Genomic DNA, 6,351 nt, shown 5'->3' on the forward strand with positions numbered 1-6,351 from the left:
AACGACCTTGTGGGATCTGCAAGAGTAAGTATTACATTGATTTACATGTACTTATGTATTTATATAATTTGATTTGCAACAGTCATGAGTGACTATCAGTAGATGTGAGGTCTTGCACTTTTACTGGGAATGTTTTACTCAAAGCCTGCAGTCACGGTGTATGACTTTAGGTAAAGAATGATAATAATCATAATAATCATGATTACATCTGTCAGTTATGTGTTGTATCAGTCTCTGTGACAGTACCTAGCAATGATATCATGCAATGATCTCATGCCATGTTGTCCTGTCACCTTTTACAGAAGAAGCTATCGACAATGAGGTCCATGCAGAGGTGAACAGGTGGGGGGCCACCAGTCCCCAGCAACATCACTGAGATGGAGGAGCGGGTGCTCGCACTCGTGGGGAAGCACCCTCGGACAACCACGGACGCATCTGCAGACCCTGAAGTGATGCCATATGAATAAAGCTTACACCATTGCGTCATGTAAAGTTATAGATGCCACACCAACTCATATCTGACCAATCATTTTTATGTTCCCTGCAAGCGCTTCCTCTCGTACTCTATTTTCCCCCTCTTAATTAAACTCCTCTGTTGAATTCTAAATTTCTCCCAATCCTCAGATTTGCTGCTTTTTCTGGCCAATTTATATGCCTCTTCCTTGGCTTTAACACTATCCTTAATTTCCCTTGTTAGCCACGGTTGAGCCACCTTCCCCGTTTTTTTTTTTTTTTCCCCCTCCCTGGTTGAAATTCATAGCCAATCGTTCCAATTCTTTGTCAAATCACAAACGCCAGAGGTCACCTTGCACACATCAAGGATCACTCTGCGCCAATGCTCTTAGCCAAAAGGCCTAGAGCCACTGCACCGTTCCTGGAAGTACTGCAATACCAGGTTCGTGCCATGGAGGTGGATGGGTCAGGTCCCCCACACACCTCCGTGGAAGTGGATGGGTCAAGCCACCCCACCCACCTCCTATTTCCAAAAAAGCAAGCATATACCTTCCTGATCCAGGGAGAACCACCTTGAGGTTATGGTGGTCAGTTACGCATGATCTTAGCCAAAAGGCCGAGAAGCCTTCCCCGTTTTATTTTTACTCCAGACAGGGATGTACAATTGCTGAAGTTCATCCATGTGATTTTTAAATGTTTGCCATTGCTTATCCACCGTCAATCCTTTAAGTGTCCTTTGCCAGTCTATTCTCGCCAATTCACGCCTCATACCGTCGAAGTTACCTTTCCTTAAGTTCACAACCCTAGTTTCCGAATTAACTGTGTCAATCTCCAACTTAATAAAGAATTCTGCCATATTATGGTCACTCTTCCCCAAGGGGCCTCGCACAACGAGATTGCTAATTAGTCCCTTCTCATTACACATCACCCAGTCTCGGATGGCCAGCTCTCTAGTTGGTTCTCGACATATTGATCGAGAAAACCATCCCTAATACACTCCAGGAAATCCTCTTCCACCGCATTGCTACCAGTTTGGTTAGCCCAATCAATATGTAGATTAAAGTCGCCCATGATAACTGCTGTACCTTTATTGGACACATCCCTTATTTCTTGTTTGATGCTGTCCCCAACCTCACTGCTATTGTTTGGTGGTCTGTACACAACTCCCACTAACGTTTTCTGCCCTTTGGAATTCTGCAGCTCCACCCATACCAATTCCACCCATACCAATCCAGACTAATGTCCCTCCTTACTATTGCATTAATTTCCGCTTTAACCAACAACACCATCCCGCCTCCTTTTCCTCTCTGTCTATTCTTCCTCAATGCTGAATACCCCTGGATGTTGAGTTCCCAGCCTTGGTCACCCGGGAGCCATGTCTCGTGATGCCAATTACATCATATCCGTTAACTGCTGTCTGCGTAGTTAATTCATCCACCTTATTCTGAATATTCCTCGCATTGAGGCACAGAGCCTTCAGGCTTGTCTTTTTAACACACTTTATTCCATTTAGAATTTTGCTATAACGTGGCCCTTTTTGTTTATTGCCTTGGGTTTCTCTGCCCTCCGCTTTTACTATTCTCCTTTCTATTTTTAGCTTCTGTCTCCATTTTATTTCCCTCTGTCTCCCTGCATAGGTTCCCATCCCCCTGCCATGTTAGTTTAACTCCTCCCCAACAGCACGAGCAAACACTCCCCCTAGGACATTGGTTCCGGTCCTGCCTAGGTGCAGACCATCTGGTTTTTACTGGTCCCACCTCCCCCAGAACCGGTTCCAATGTCCCAGGAATTTGAATCCCTCCCTCTTGCACCACTCCTCAAGCCACGTATTCATCTGAGCTATCCTGCGATTCCTACTCTGACTAGCACGTGGCACTGGTAGCAATCCTGAGATTACTACCTTTGAGGTCCTACTATTTAATTTAGCTCCTAGCTCCCTAAATTCGTCTCGTAGGACCTCATCCCGTTTTTTTACCTATATCGTTGGTACCTACATGCACCACGGCAACTGGCTGTTCACCCTCTCTTTTCAGAATGTCCTGCACCCGCTCTGAGACATCCTTGACCCTTGCACCAGGGAGGCAACATACCATCCTGGAGTCTCGGTTGCGGCCGCAGAAACGCCTATCTATTCCCCTTACAATCGAATCCCCTATCACTATAGCTCTCCCACTCTTTTTCCTGCCCTCCTGTGCAGCAGAGCCACCCACAGTGCCATGAACTTGGCTGCTGCTGCCCTCCCCTGATGAGTCATCCCCCTCAACAGAACCCAAAGCGGTGGATCTGTTTTGCAGGGGGATGACCGCAGGGGACCCCTGCACTATCTTCCTTGCACTGCTCTTCCTGTTGGTCACCCATTCCCTATCTGGCTGTGTACCCTTTACCTGCGGTGAGACCAACTCTCTAAACATGCTATTCACATAATTCTCAGCATCGTGCACGCTCCAGAGTAAATCCACCCGCAGCTCCAGTGCCGCAATGCGGTCCGTCAGGAGCTGCAGGCGGATACACTTCCCACACATGTAGTCGTCAGGGACACCGGAAGCGTCCCTGAGTTCCCACATAGTACAGGAGGAGCAAACACGTGTCCGAGCTGTCCTGCCATGATTAACTTAATTTGGCAACAACAATACTAAATGTTACTTACTGATATAGAAAAGAGAAAGAAAAACTACTTACCAATTAGCAGCCAATCACTTACCCCCTTGGCTGTGACGTCACCTTTCGATTTCCTTCTACTTCTTTTTTGCTTTCTCTCCCTGCTGCAGCTGCACCAGCTGCCTCTCACCGACTCACGAACTCCCGCTGCCTCTCACCGACTCACGAACTCCCGCTGCCTCTCGCCGACTCACCAACTCACGCTGCCTCTCACCGACTCACGAACTCCCGCTGCCTCTCACCGACTCACCAACTCCCGCTGCCTCTCGCCGACTCACGAACTCACGCTGCCTCTCGCCGACTCACGAACTCCCGCTGCCTCTCGCCGACTCACCAACTCCCGCTGCCTCTCGCCGACTCACCAACTCACGCTGCCTCTCACCGACTCACCAACTCACGCTGCCTCTCGCCGACTCACCAACTCACGCTGCCTCTCGCCGACTCACCAACTCACGCTGTCTCTCGCCGACTCACCAACTCACGCTGCCTCTCGCCGACTCACCAACTCACGCTGCCTCTCGCCGACTCACCAACTCACGCTGCCTCTCGCCGACTCACCAACTCATGCTGCCTCTCGCCGACTCACCAACTCCCGCTGCCTCTCGCCGACTCACCAACTCACGCTGCCTCTCGCCGACTCACCAACTCACGCTACCTCTCGCCGACTCACCAACTCACGCTGCCTCTCGCCGACTCACCAACTCACGCTGCCTCTCGCTGACTCACCAACGCTGAGCCTTTTTATAGGCCTCTCCATGCTGCCTCTCACCGACTCACGAGTCTGTCACTGTATAACACGGGGGTACAGTACTGGTGGGTACAGTGAAAGACATGTACCCACCAGTACTGTACCCCAGTGTTATACAGTGACAGACCTGTACCCACCAGTACTGTACCCAGTGTTATACAGTGACAGACCTGTACCCACCAGTACTGTACCCAGTGTTATACAGTGACAGATCTGTACCCAGCAGTACTGTACCCAGTGTTATACAGTGACAGGCCTGTACCCAGCAGTACTGTACCCCAGTGTTATACAGTGAGAGACCTGTACCCACCAGTACTGTACCCCAGTGTTATAGTGACTGACCTGTACCCACCAGTACTGTACCCCAGTGTTATAGTGACTGACCTGTACCCACCAGTACTGTACCCCAGTGTTATAGTGACTGACCTGTACCCACCAGTACTGTACCCCAGTGTTATAGTGACTGACCTGTACCCACCAGTACTGTACCCCAGTGTTATACAGGGTAAAATACTTTTTTAGAGGCAGAGCCCAGGTTAGGAGAGTCAGAGTTGAAAACTTTGCTTTTTGATGTTTTTCACAGTTTGAGTGGACTTGATGTGAAACTTTGCTCCCCCCGCATTGTTACAGTGCATTGAAAAGAATGGAGATGCTTTTAACCCTTGCTGGATGTGGCTGACACGTTCTGAAGTGGAAAACTGAGAATCTAGGACTACTGGGCATCGTTTCAGAATAAGGGGCCGCCCATTTAAAACTGAGATGAGGAGGAATTTCTTCTCTCAGAGGGTTGTAAACCTGTGGAATTCTCTGCCCAGAGAGCTGTGGTGGCTGGGTCATTGAATATATTTAAGGCATAGATAGACAGATTTTTGGGCGATAATGGAGTACAGGGTTATGGGGAGCGGACGGGGAAATGGATCTGAGCCCCTAATCAGACCAGCCACGATCTTATTGAATGGCGAGGGGCCAGGTGACCGACTCCTGCTCCTATTATGTTGTTATGTGTGACAATCCCAGTCCTTAGCTCATTCACTCACTCACCCTTTGCAGACACTCCCGAATGTTCTGATACATCTGGTTAATCTGTTTCGCAACCTGCACTTTCATGTCCATCTTCTCTATTTTATTCTCAATCTGACGAATTCTCTATAAATAAACAAATAAACAAATAACAGGTTTTTGGTGCTTTTTATAGCGTGTGCACGTAACAAGGAGCAACTGGATACAAGAGGAGATGGATGGGTGGCCTGAGATGCTGACGAGGAAGCCTCCCGGGTAGTAGCTGGGTGACTCCTGGGTTTGGAGGGGCAAGTCATGGACTTCCTGCAACCTAATAGAACTCTGGCAAGCAGAATTCGGAATAGTTTGCTAGGCAAGGGTATGAAGGGTTACGGAATCAAGGCTGGTGGATGGAGTTAAGATATAGATCAGCCATGATCTAACTAAATGTTGGAACGGGCCCGAGCAGCTGGATGGCCGATTCCTGCGTTGCGAATACAACATGTGCTGGTTTTCTCAGTATCGGGACTCGAGCTGGAGAGGACAGAGAGGCCAGGCAGTGTTAGCGTTTGGGACAGCTCAGCGGGCAGGAGTTGCTGGCAGTGAGCAGTCAGGTCAGTCGAGTGTCATGTGCGCAGCTGATGGAGTTGGAACCTCGGAGGTGGCCGGTGTGTGAGGAGAGACTTGGGACTGGGCGTGGCCCAATCGGGATCTGGAGGGGATGTGGGTGCTGAAGCTGGGAGAAAGCCGGCTGTCCATCAGCCTGCTGCAGACACAATGCAGAGACAAGATGGCGGATGGGATAGCAGCTCCCGAGGGAGCTCTCCCCGAACGGACACAATATCAATGCTGCCTGCAGGCGAGAGGAAGGTCAAGCTGGGGGTTGCAGAGCCCGCTGGCAAGGAACCTCGGGAGCAGGTTCTTCCAGGGGCAGAAAGAGAAGTTGTCAGAGACAGAGGCGAGCTGTGGGGGGCGGAGCCAGGTCCCTGCGCTGAAAACAGTGCCGGGACCTCTGCACATGCGCGCTACAGTGGGCACGCATGTGCAGTAGCTCCAGGCGCCCAAAACTGTGTGGGAGGGGCCCGAAGCACGCAGCCCCTAGCCCTGGCCCAATGGGGCTGTGTGCATAAGGCTGCCTCCCATGCCCAGCTCCTGCTTTCTCCCAATCTGACTCGACTTCCGCTTCCCCCCACCCACCCCTGCCCCCGGACCCGACCCGACCCGCGCTCCCCCCCCGCCCCCCCACCCGACCTGACCTCCCTCTCCCTCCCTCCCTCCCTCCCCGCCCCGCCCCCCCGACCCGAACCGAACCGACCTCCCTTCCACCACCCCCCCGACCCGCCCCACGCCCCACCCACCCCCACCCGGACTGGACCCGACCCAACCTGACCTCCCTCCCCCCGCCCCCAACACGAACCGACCCGACCCGACCTCCCTCTGCGCCCCCCCCCTCGACCCGAACCGAACCAGCCCGACTTCCCTCCCACCCCACC

The 6,351-nt window shown here is 51.6% G+C and overlaps 1 pseudogene; it reads right to left on the reverse strand.

Annotated features, from left to right (window-relative positions):
• Nucleotides 1-858: 858 nt before the first annotated feature.
• On the reverse strand, nt 859-1,081 carry LOC139233296 (U2 spliceosomal RNA; annotated as a pseudogene).
• Nucleotides 1,082-6,351: the final 5,270 nt, after the last annotated feature.

Source organism: Pristiophorus japonicus, chromosome 20 (genome assembly GCF_044704955.1).
Source record: "Pristiophorus japonicus isolate sPriJap1 chromosome 20, sPriJap1.hap1, whole genome shotgun sequence".
Classification (NCBI taxonomy): Eukaryota; Metazoa; Chordata; class Chondrichthyes; family Pristiophoridae; genus Pristiophorus; species Pristiophorus japonicus.